Here is an 11,765-nt window from a genome sequence, read left to right on the forward strand (position 1 = left end):
CACCGCCATGGTGCATTACGTGGGTTACGTTGTCCTAAATCCAATGTCGCGCCTCTATGGAGCATTTCGCAGGTAATGTCTCCCAAGAGCTAATATTACGCTATCATGGTACATCATGCCAGTTGGATGGATAGCTTAGATAAAAGCAGGGTTACTGTGGCGCATTACGGAGGGTACGTTGGTCAATAACCAGTATCGCACCATAATGGTGCACCACGCCAGATTAGGATGGCCGAGGCAATGTAGCGCTACATTGAAGTTGTCTTATACGGGCCAGAGATGGAAATGCAGCCATCGTGGATCATTATTCAGAGATATATGGAAATGACCGTGAATTGTGAAGCAAGCACGTCAAAGTGCTCCCCAACTTTTATTTGTAAAACATATATATGGAGGGGTAGTTGGTTGAAGGTACATTAAGACGAAACACGCCTTAAGCTTTAAAGATTAGACAGTAAATCCTATATGATGCCGAAATATCATTGTGGCATGTGCTTAGTCAAGAGAGCATTATAATACTTAGGCATTATCGTTGCAGCGTTGCGAACTATAAATGCGCCATCAAGGTGAAACACGAAGGAAGGGACAATGATATACAATCATGTGCATCATTATCAAATGAACCTACGACCTATATGGATTAGGCAATGCTTGGCCATTGTATTGCAAATGAGCCGACTTAAGTTGCTAGTTGCTGAACTGATGAACTATGGTATGTGTTTGATCCCTTATCCTTAGGGTACGCAGCATTGCCGGTCCATTGGCTTCCCATATCATCCTGCTCAGTGATGCGATGCAAGAGATGATTATTTTCAAACTTGATAAGGTAGATGCACGCCATTCATTTGATGCTCATACTACCTATCAACCTATACATAGTTAGCATATGCACCAATTCTGCATCAGGCATGACCAGGATAGTAAGTTATACCGGTATGCAAGTTAGGGGATCTTGCATAAGCCATTGGAATCATAAGGATTATGCAACAAAAGTACAACATGAGCTTGATTGATGCACCCTTGGCACAAGCAAGATCAGTGCATGCTTTTCAACAATGCCTAAGCTAAGTAGGAAAGCTGAAAATAGGATTGAAATGGCCTATATGCGAGTCTAAGGCATGTCATATGCTAGGAATAGATTCAGAAACTAGTGATGCATGCAAGAAAGCATCGAAATCGCCCTTATGGCTCATTATGCTTTGCTGAACAAGGATAAGTTGGAGCGGTATAGAAGCTAAGTTTAAGGCAACATGCGTGCCAAACATGCTTGCAAGGGAAAATTGATGTGCATTTTCCTGGCGCAGAGAGGAGATTTAAGGCCCGGTCACTGGCATCAGAGTAGCACATTAGGAGTTATGGCATGCACGCCCTGATGCGTCAGACGTAATTTTTCGGTCCGTCACAAGGAATCAGTTAAATTTTGCATCCAAGCTACATGGTCAGGAACAATACAAATGCATTGCTATCAGTCGTGATGGTCGATAATGTAAAACACCGATGAATGTTTATTTTATGGGCGTGGTCGTCATGTTATATTTTCCAAACCATGACGACTAAAAGAAAATTCGGACACTAAAAAACTTGTTTATGGCATTTCTTAGTCGTCATGGTCGAAAATGCAACACATTGACAACTGTCTATTTTTATAGATATGGCTGTCATGTCATATTTTCCAAACCATAACGACTGAAAGCAAATTTGGATACAAGACTTGTTTTTGTGAGCTCTTAGCCGTAATGAATTGGCTTTTCCATCCAGGATGATTGTTCATACTACGTCACAAGTCATCAAGATTTAGGGGTGAAGACCATGAAAACCCATGTCAATTTTTATTTCAGAAATGAAAATCCTTTGAAAAGTCATCATGCTACTCATCATATAATAGTGACGACTAAAAATAAACATGGAAAGTTGTCATGGTAGGTGAAGAGATATCACAATCACCGTAAAACTGTAATTTAACAACTTCAATTTTTATGACCTAATATGCCATTTAATTTTTATGCTATCACTTACTTTCTCATTCTCGCAATTTCTTCGACTTCTTTACTTTCACAAATTTGTTATTCACCAACTTATTTATTTATTTAATTAATTAATTTTATTTATTTATTTATTATTATTTTTTAATTATTATTATGTGTTTATATAGTTGCATTCCTTTCCAATTTGAGGATCATCACGATTAGGTTTTTTAGTAGTTTGTTTCCTACAGTTCATGTTTGAAAAGACTAATCGACGATAACCGACGATTACAAAAGATTTAATTGATAAGTTCTTTTTTAGTTTGGAAACGATAAAGAATGATAGAGTGGGAGACATGATCCATTGGTATTTAGGGTTGAGAAGTGGAGAAGGAAATGAAATGAGTTGGATAAAACCACGGAAGCTGCTTTTAATTAGGATTTGAACGAAAATAACGGTTTTTGTTAGACGGAGACCAAAAATAAATCCGAGGAGAGCAGAAAGCGTAGTCGACCCACTAACTCAGACCTAGTTAACTCATTTTATTAAGTTAGACCAATCTACCTATACTAAATGCACCCAACACCCAAAACACGATTCACCACCGGTCCACCATCATCTACTCCACCGGCGACAATACGGATTATTTCCAAAATAAAAATAAAAATAAATGTATGAGTTTATTTAGGAAGGATCTGTATGTCACCATCAGGTCCACCACCTTAACATCTTTATGAACATATGCGACAGAGAATACCCTATTTTAAGATTTTTCTCCCCTTCCAAGTCTTTTCGGTGATTGAATACTCCGTTTCTGTATTAATATCAAAGGAATCCAATTAATAATTGTAAAAATAAATATAAAAAAATCAATTTTAGTTATAGGAAATTAAGACTCACCAGGGAAGAATATTTCGATGATGCGAAGAACTTTATCGCCACATTTATCAGACCTTGGATCTTGACAATTTGCTTCACGACAAAGGCTATTTGACGTTACGATTTGCATGATTGGTTGCAATATATGTTGCTTTTTACAGTTGATGTTTTTATCTTCTCGTTTGTTGTTTTTAATTAGGTTTAGGTACAAATTTAGGGTTTGTTGGTTTTCTACTTATTTTCTTGACTTTAAGATTTGTCTGCTAATAAAAATAAACAGTTATTTGTTGTTCTTTGTTTTCGTTATTTGTTCTATGATAATGAAGCGGGTCTGTCTTTGTTCTTCCATTATTTTTCAGGAACAATTTTGTTGTTCTATGCTGTTTGTACACGACGATCTTGTTACAATTAGTTTCATTATTCAAATACGAAATAGTCATTATGTAAGTTCTTCCATCCCACCCCTTTTTTGGTCGTTGATGGTGGTGGTGGAGTTGCTTTAAAAATAATATGAATTTTATATGGTTAATATGAGTAGTTTGGTCTAATTTAAAATAATATATTGACAGGTCCGAGTTAGTGAGTCGACTACGATTTTCACTCTCTTCAGATCCATTTTTGTTTCTTTTAACAAAAATCGGTAATTTTACAGCATTTTACCTCCCCTAGCATGCATTTCTAGTCCAGTTAAAAGTCTATAGCTCCAGTTGATCCATGTATATAGCCCAAGGTTTGAAAAACGGGTCACGATTCAAATCACGGGTTCTAGGCGTGACCGTTATAACGCGTTTTGACGGGTGTGAGCACGTTTTGGGCAAAAAACGTGTTATTTAGAGAAAAACGTGTTTTTTGTACTTTTTTTTCCATAAAAACGGGAGTTATAACGGTTAAATAGAAAAATAAAATAAATTATGATATGAAATTCCTATGTAACGGATATAACGTGCGTGAAAACGTGTCGAAAAACGTTGTGACTGATTTTTTTTTTCTTTTTCAATACTCCCTCCGTCCCTAAATAGATGACCTATTCATTTTTAAATTTTGTCTCACTAATAGATGGCCTATATCATTAAAAAATGGGATATTTCTAAAACTACCATTTTAATTGATTATTGTTAGTATAAGAAATATGCATAATTCGATAGTCATGTTTATATTCCTTATGTTGGTGTTTTAAAAGGCTTTTCGCTATACAAATTACGAAAGTTTGATAAATGATATGGTGTATGTCCAGTACAATTTGAAGTTGGAGCAACAAAGAATTAAAGGTAAAGCAAGGAGACATAACATTGATGTTCACGACATTCATAGTCTACCGAGGGATGACAATATGCTTAACTGGATAGCGGGGGAAGACGAAACACCAATTTTACCTCAAGAAGAACAATGGTTAAATAAGCTGGAAGAGGAAACCGTTAATAATTCAGAGCATGTCCCTCTTCCAGTTGTATAGTAGAGGGACATGCTCTGATTATTAACGGCTTCCTCTTCCAGCATATTTAACCATTGTTCTTCTTGAGGTAAAACGTGTTTCGTTTTCCTCTAAATAACGCGTTTTTTTCCCAAAACATTCTCATGCCCGTCAAGACGCGTTATAAAGGTCACGCTTAGTACCCGTGATCTGAGCCGTGATCCATTTTTCAAACCTTGCTTGATTTATGCCTAATCCGGCCATTATTACGTTTTCTTCCGTTTTTGAACCTCCAATGTATCCGCCACTCTGTAAGTCTTGATGATACCGATAATCATTCAACAACGTGCTATTAATCAAAGAGCCTTTTCTCCTTCAAGCCTTTTCTCTCTCTTCGTTGTCGACGAAATAAACATGATATGGTCAAGATTGTCAATCCTAAGTCAACCATAGTCAACCCTTGATTTTGAACCCCTTTTTTTATTCGACATGATCTTTTTCTTTCAACCCATTGTTTTAATCCTCTGGCTTTATCTTTTATAGATTTATTTTTGGTCCAACTCTGATGTTTTTATATGTCTCTTTTTTTATTTTGCCCTAATTTTCAATTTTTCATTTTCCTCTTTATATTTGTCAATCTATGGTTCTAATTGGTTTGTTTTCCTTTCAATGGCAGCTTAAACTCCTCCCTGCTTGTTTCCACACAATGTTGTTGCAGTAATGTCCCATCACATCTTGAGGTATAATCATAATTGGAAGCTTCCAAGTTGGCATAATCAAAGTTGGCTTTTTATTGCAGTGGTGCATCTGATTTTCATCCTTATCGGTTTCTCTCAAGCTTATCTAATCTGGGGTTATTATAACGATTCTCCTGCTTCACTTTTAGGGAAAAGTGTTCTTGTTGTTATCTTTACTTGGTCAGAAGCTTGGGTGTCTACAGAAATTTATTTGTGTTCTGAATTTTTTAAACCTTTCAACCATACTTATCTAACTAAGAATTTGAGACATCCTACAAATTCTCCTTATAAATACTACCTCAAACAATTTCAGTTTTTTTATATCCTTCTCTGTTATTACAACATCTTACTTTTCTTCACCCTTATGGCTAGAACATCTGTAAATAACATTTCTGAACAGATGTAGGAAGTTTCAATCAGTGAAGAACCTATTAGAAGAAGGGTTGTTATGCACTCTAATACTGCAATCCTAATTGGAATTCGAGATTGGAGATATTGTCTTGCTGGTAAACTTTATGCCCCTGGTGTTATGATATGGAAAGATGCTGAACGAGCTGCTAGATTCATTTGGCCTCATCTGAGGAGGCACAATCAATGGTTGGTTCAGGTGCGTAGTTTGGAACCCAATGTTTTTGTTATCAAATTTCAAGTTAATGATGATAAAGAAGCAATTTTGTTTGGTGGGGCTTGGAATTTTGATGGTTATTTGATAGTCTTAAAAGATTGGAATTTAACAATGGACTATCATCTCTTAGATTTCTCGGTTTCTCCATACTATCTAGAATATAAATACCTCTTACCTGAATTCACTTATGTTGATATATTGAGAATGCTTGGTAATATCGTTGGAGAGGTTAGAGTGGTTGAGCCTGATGGTGTTAGTCCTCCTACTTCCTCAAAATATATAGCTTTAGTTCATATTAATGTCAACACTCCTCTTATAACTGGTATTACTGCCGCTAATGCTGCTGGTGTCACTAGGTGGATTGGTTTCTTTTATGAAAAACAACCTTACAGACTTTGCTCTGAGTGTAAGGTACCTAATAATGAAGAAAATGATTGTGCTGATATGACTAATCGAAGACGTGAAATGGAAGAGACTGTAAGAGGATTTGGTTTTGCTGAGCCGGTTTTACTTCCTCGAAGAAATCCTCAGCAAGAAGCTCAACTCTTTTTACAACATGGTACTCAACAGAGAAACAGACTGCGTCAACCAATTTCTCTAGAACAACCGAGGCTTTTTGATGGAATGCGCCTATCCATCTTCTCGGCTACTGATTCCGATGTTGCAACTTCATCATCCTATCATGATCAGTCTCATCTTTTCTCTTCCGTAAGGCCATCTTCTACACTGACAAGTGATGGTGCTAGTACGAGTGGTACGAAGAAGCGATATCGTCGACCCCCAACCTTGGTTATAACTCCTGAGAATCAACTTGAAGATGTTGAGTTTGATAGAGAAATTATTATTATTGGAGAAACAACTTCTGTTCAAGATGATACTGCTGCTGTTGACGAGAATAATGTTTGGGACATTGCTGCAGCACATGCCCTTAATGCACAGAACAACACTGATGCATGGCAACAGGTGTTTTTCTCAACTCATTTTTCTTTATCGAGTTTTCACTCTTTCCTTACTCTGTGTTGTTTTTGCCCTACCTTTTTATCTATCTTTTTCATTATTTACAACATGAAAATTATGTCTTGGAACTGTCAAGGTATAGGAAACCCTCATACTAGAGACTATCTAAGTTTCTGTTTAACCAATAATGATCCAGATATTTTTTTCTAGTGCGAAACCAAAGCTCAGCCCAATAATATGCGACTATATCTTTCTAGAACTAAATACTCTAATTATTGGTTTGATCATTCATTGGGTCTTTCAGGTGGCATTGCTCTTGCCTGGAAACAAGGAATTGATGTTGAAATAATGCACACTACCTCTGATACAATACATGTTGTAGTACACACTCATGATAACAACCTGGATCTTTTGGTCACCTTTATGTATGGAGTGCGCGATGCTGTAGGCAATAACAATCAGCGGCAATATTTGCTTGATATGTATTCTTCTGTTGATCTTCCCTGGGTTTTGTTAGGCGACTTGAACTTCACTATGAATGACTCTGAAACCCATAGTATTACTGCATCTCATCCCTATCATACTAGACATGTTAGGAATTTTATTCAGCAAATGGGTCTCATTGATTTGGGTTATTCAGGAGATGACACTACTTGGTCGAATCATAAAGATGGAGATGCTCTTGTCTCTGTTAGATCAGATAGAGCCTTAGTGAACTGTTGTTGGATTAATAATTATACTAATGATCATCTGCAAAATTTAGTTCCCATTGCTTCAGACCACAGTCCTATTTTGTTACACACTGTTCCTAGTGCTAGAAAACACACTCCTTTTAAGCTATACAAGTGCTGGTTCCAAGTGGCCTCTTGTAAAGACACTATCAATCAAAGATGACAACAACATTTTAATGGCTCTCCTTCTTTTCAGTTATCAAGTAAGTTATAATTTACTAGATTTCAGTTGCAATTGTGGAAAAAAATCTCTTTTGGGAATATTGAGTGCAATCTTCATAATATTCAGAATCAACTGCAACGTTGTTATGATGATAATTTGCCAGCTTCTCATCTTTTGATTCGACAATTAAGTTCTTCTCTTCAACAGTGGATAACAATCCAGAAAGAATTCTTTATGCAAAAAGCAGGTGACAAGTTTCTTGAAGCAGATAGGAATACATCATATTTTCACTCAATGGCTAATTTCAATAAAAAGAGATCCAACATTCAGGCTATTCAAGGGCCTTTGGGTATTTGGTATGATGATCAGAGTAATATTGAGTCTATTTTTCTTAACCATTTTGTGAATATTTCATCTACTTCTAAGCCGCAGATTAATCAAGATATTTTGCAGCTGTTTACTCCTTGTATCATAGAAGACCAAAACTTTCAGCTTATCCGAGTTCCTGATGCTCAAGAAATTAAGGATGTTGTCTTTCATATTAGACCCTGGGCTTCTCCAGGTAATGACGGATTCCAAGCTGCTTTCTATCAACAATGCTGGGAGACAGTTGGATCTGAGGTAATCTCCATGGTTCAGTATTTTTTTACCTTCAAGCATATGCTCAAGGCCATAAATCATAAATATCAAGTTCTGATACCCAAAATTCATAACTCTCAAACACCAGCTGACTACATACTAATTAGTCTGTGCAATGTTAGATACAAAATCATCTCAAAATTTTTGGCGAACCGTCTTAAACCTTTATTGCCTGACATTATTTCACCTACTCAAACTGACTTTGTTACAGGCAGACATATCCATGATAATGTTATCATAGCACAAGAGATTCTACATAGTATGAACATTATGAAGATAAATAAGGCTTTGGTAGGTTTAAAGTTAGATATGTCGAAAGTATTCGACCGGGTAGAATGGTCATTTTTATTATCAATTTTTCGCCAACTGGGTTTTCATGAAGATTGGATTTCTTTGATTGATCAGTGCATATCCACAACAAATATTTCTATACTTATCAATGGTACACCTAGTTCTTCATTTTCTCCAACCCGCGGCTTACGCCAAGGAGACCCTTTGTCTCCTTATTTATTTTTGTTCATCATGGAATCGTTTTCTAGACTTTTACAGCATAATGTTGATTATGGTCTTCTCAATGGTATTAAAATTAACCAACATTGTCTTCTTATCAATCATCTGTCTTTTGCAGATGATTTTTTGTTATTCTTTCAAGCTAATTCTGCTCAGATGAATCATCTTAGACATTTGATTTAAACTTTTGGACAAGCCTCAGGACATCTTATTAACATGCAGAAGTCAACTTTGTTTTCTGGTAAGAACACTTCAAATGCTCATAAGTCTATTATTTCTAGTATTCTTAATATGAAAGTTACGGGGTTGGGTGAAAAATATTTGGGCATTCCCCTTTTGATGTATAGATCAAGACAAAAGAATTGTAAATGTATTCTTGATAACATGACTAACCGGTTACATGGTTGGCATAGTAAAATGTTTAACCAAGTAGGAAGAACAACTCAAGTGAATGCAATGCTGAGTATAACGGGTATGTATCAAATGCAGATCCTTAAACTGCCAGAAACAACAATTCATCAAATGGACAGCATCCAAAGGCGTTACTGGTGGAATAATTTTACCAACGATCGTCCACGACAACTTATTGGATGGAAAAAGTTATGTGTACCTAAAAGATTTGGAGGTCTAGGTCTTAAAAATTTAACCAATTACAATTTAGCTCTTCTTGTGAAATTGGCCTGACAATTATTACATAACCAAGATGCTATTTGGGCAAAATTGTTGAAAGGTAAATACTTCCCTCATAATGATCTGCAATTCTTCCCTCCACCGGAAACTAACAATTCAAGTTAGGTATGGCAGAATATATGTGTTGGGCTTGAAATTGTTCTTAGAAATACAAAATGGCAAGTAGGTAATGGTACTCGTATCAATATCTGGATTGCCAATTGGATTCCTTCCATGCAAACTGCAATTCAAGATTGGAGTGATCTGAATACAAGTAATATTCAATGGGTTTCAGAACTATTTGATCCTCTCACTCAGCAATGGAATATTCCGCTTCTTCGCCATTTATTTTATGCAGACCAGGTGAACTATATTCTCACTATTCCTTTACAATTAGATCGGGAAGATAAGTTGGTCCGGCCTTTTACTAGTACTGGCATGTTTACAACTGCTTCAACATACAAGATGCTTTGTGAAAAGGATTTGCACATGGACATTTCAATGGGTTTATCTCAACAATTTTGGTTAGCATTCTAGAAATTAAAAGTACCATACAAGTTTCAAAATGTGGAAAGGAATACATGATGCTATACCTGTGAAAGCTCGCATTTTTAGGCACCTGAATGCTGATGGTAAAATATGTGTTATGCGTAGTATGAATCAAACTGAAGATCTTGACCATTTGCTACTTCATTGCTCCTTCTCTCAAGCTATATGGCAGACTTTTTTTCCTAATCAGTTCGTTTCCAATGTGCAGCATCCCTCGGTTCTCTCCTGGATTCAGACTTGGCAGCTTAAGGGTTCGAATATAACTATCAAACATACACCTCTAGATGTACACTTAGCTCTCTGTATAATGCACTTCATTTGGAAACATAGATGTAGGGCTGTTTTTAGCAATATAACACCCAATCATCGAACTGTCATACATCAGATAAACTCTTATAGGGCACAACATCATTTAGATACCTCATTTGTTGCTCATGGTCATTATCATTTACAGAACTATATCTTACCTCTGCCTTGGGTTCCTCCTCCTGTACAATTCTTAAAGATAAATATTGATGCTTCATATAATTATGAATCTTTGTTAGATGGTATTGGTATTATAACTAGAAATTCTACAGGGTGCCTATGTCATGGGAAGGGGAACATTGAAAAGAGCTATAAATGTTGAGCAAGCTGAAGCCTGGGCTATGTTAGAGGCTATGCAAATAACAACTTCAAATGGATGGTCTAATGTCATTTTTGAAACTGACAATATGAGTATCAGTAACTTTTTACAGCATCAAACTAGTCTTTGTCAGTGGCAGTGTTTACCTCTTCTTATAAATTGTGTTAATATATGTAATAGTTATCTTGTGTGGTCTTGTGAGTTTGTTTACAGGTCTTATAATAAAGCTGCAGATGCTTTCGCAAAGGCAGCTCGAAAACAGAATTTATGTGGGGAGTGGTGGGGTTATCCACCTGACTTAGTAATTCCTTACATAAATCATGATGTAAGAAATATGTTTATGTAATATAAAGTTGAGCGAACCTCACAGATATTCAATATTTCACGGAAAGGTTCTTTTACAGTCGGAATTATTAAAAAGGTAACAACCATGTGCGAGTTGGACTCAGTCCAACTCACCCACTGACCGGTTCCAGTTTCTACCTCATATACCCTTCCCTAGTCAGTTACAGTATTTGGGCTATGTTAGTTTAAATGGGTTTCGTAGCTTCCCTTTAATCCCTATCTCAGTTTCAGTTTCTCAGCTTCAGTTTCTCCTCTTCTCCCTCTTATTTAACTTTGCATAGAATCAGAGACCGATGGATATTGAATTCACCAAATCCAGATGGTATAGGTATGTACTTCTATTTAATTTTTCATTTACATCAGAGTCATTGTAATAGACATTTTTTCCTTTTTGAAACCCTAACCCTCTTGTCCCTAATCCCCGTGCTTCTCCTCTAGATTTCGTTAGGTTCATATCCTCATAATGGTTGAAGGCTAGGGAATTGAATGTAATCACATCGGATTTGTATTTAGTTGGTTATTTGATTCGGGTTCAAACCAAGGGGTATTACCATTGATTTAGAAGTGAGTCTTGATTTTAAGGATTACACATCTCATCTGGAAAAATTATTTTTATTGATGAACTTCACATTGAAGTTAGGTTTTGATCAGTTCCATGAAATTGATTTTGAAATTTTTTAATGTGTGCAATGTAAATGGAAGAGTTAATGAAGAACATCCTTCATTATTTTCTTTTTGGTATGCATGTAGTTAGGATTGCAATTGCAATGGTATTATGCTATGTACCACTGGAGGTTATATGCAATAGTTGCATTCTGTAGATTCATTCGCAGTTTAAAATGAAGTTCTGTTTCCATTTGAATTTTGTTTCGTTTGTATTAACTGACCCACCCAAATAATGCTTTCCATGATATAAATTGGTAAAATTTAGGGTTTCACAAATATCATAAAAGTTTTTCT

Source organism: Papaver somniferum, chromosome 8, assembly GCF_003573695.1.
Source record: "Papaver somniferum cultivar HN1 chromosome 8, ASM357369v1, whole genome shotgun sequence".
Classification (NCBI taxonomy): Eukaryota; Viridiplantae; Streptophyta; class Magnoliopsida; order Ranunculales; family Papaveraceae; genus Papaver; species Papaver somniferum.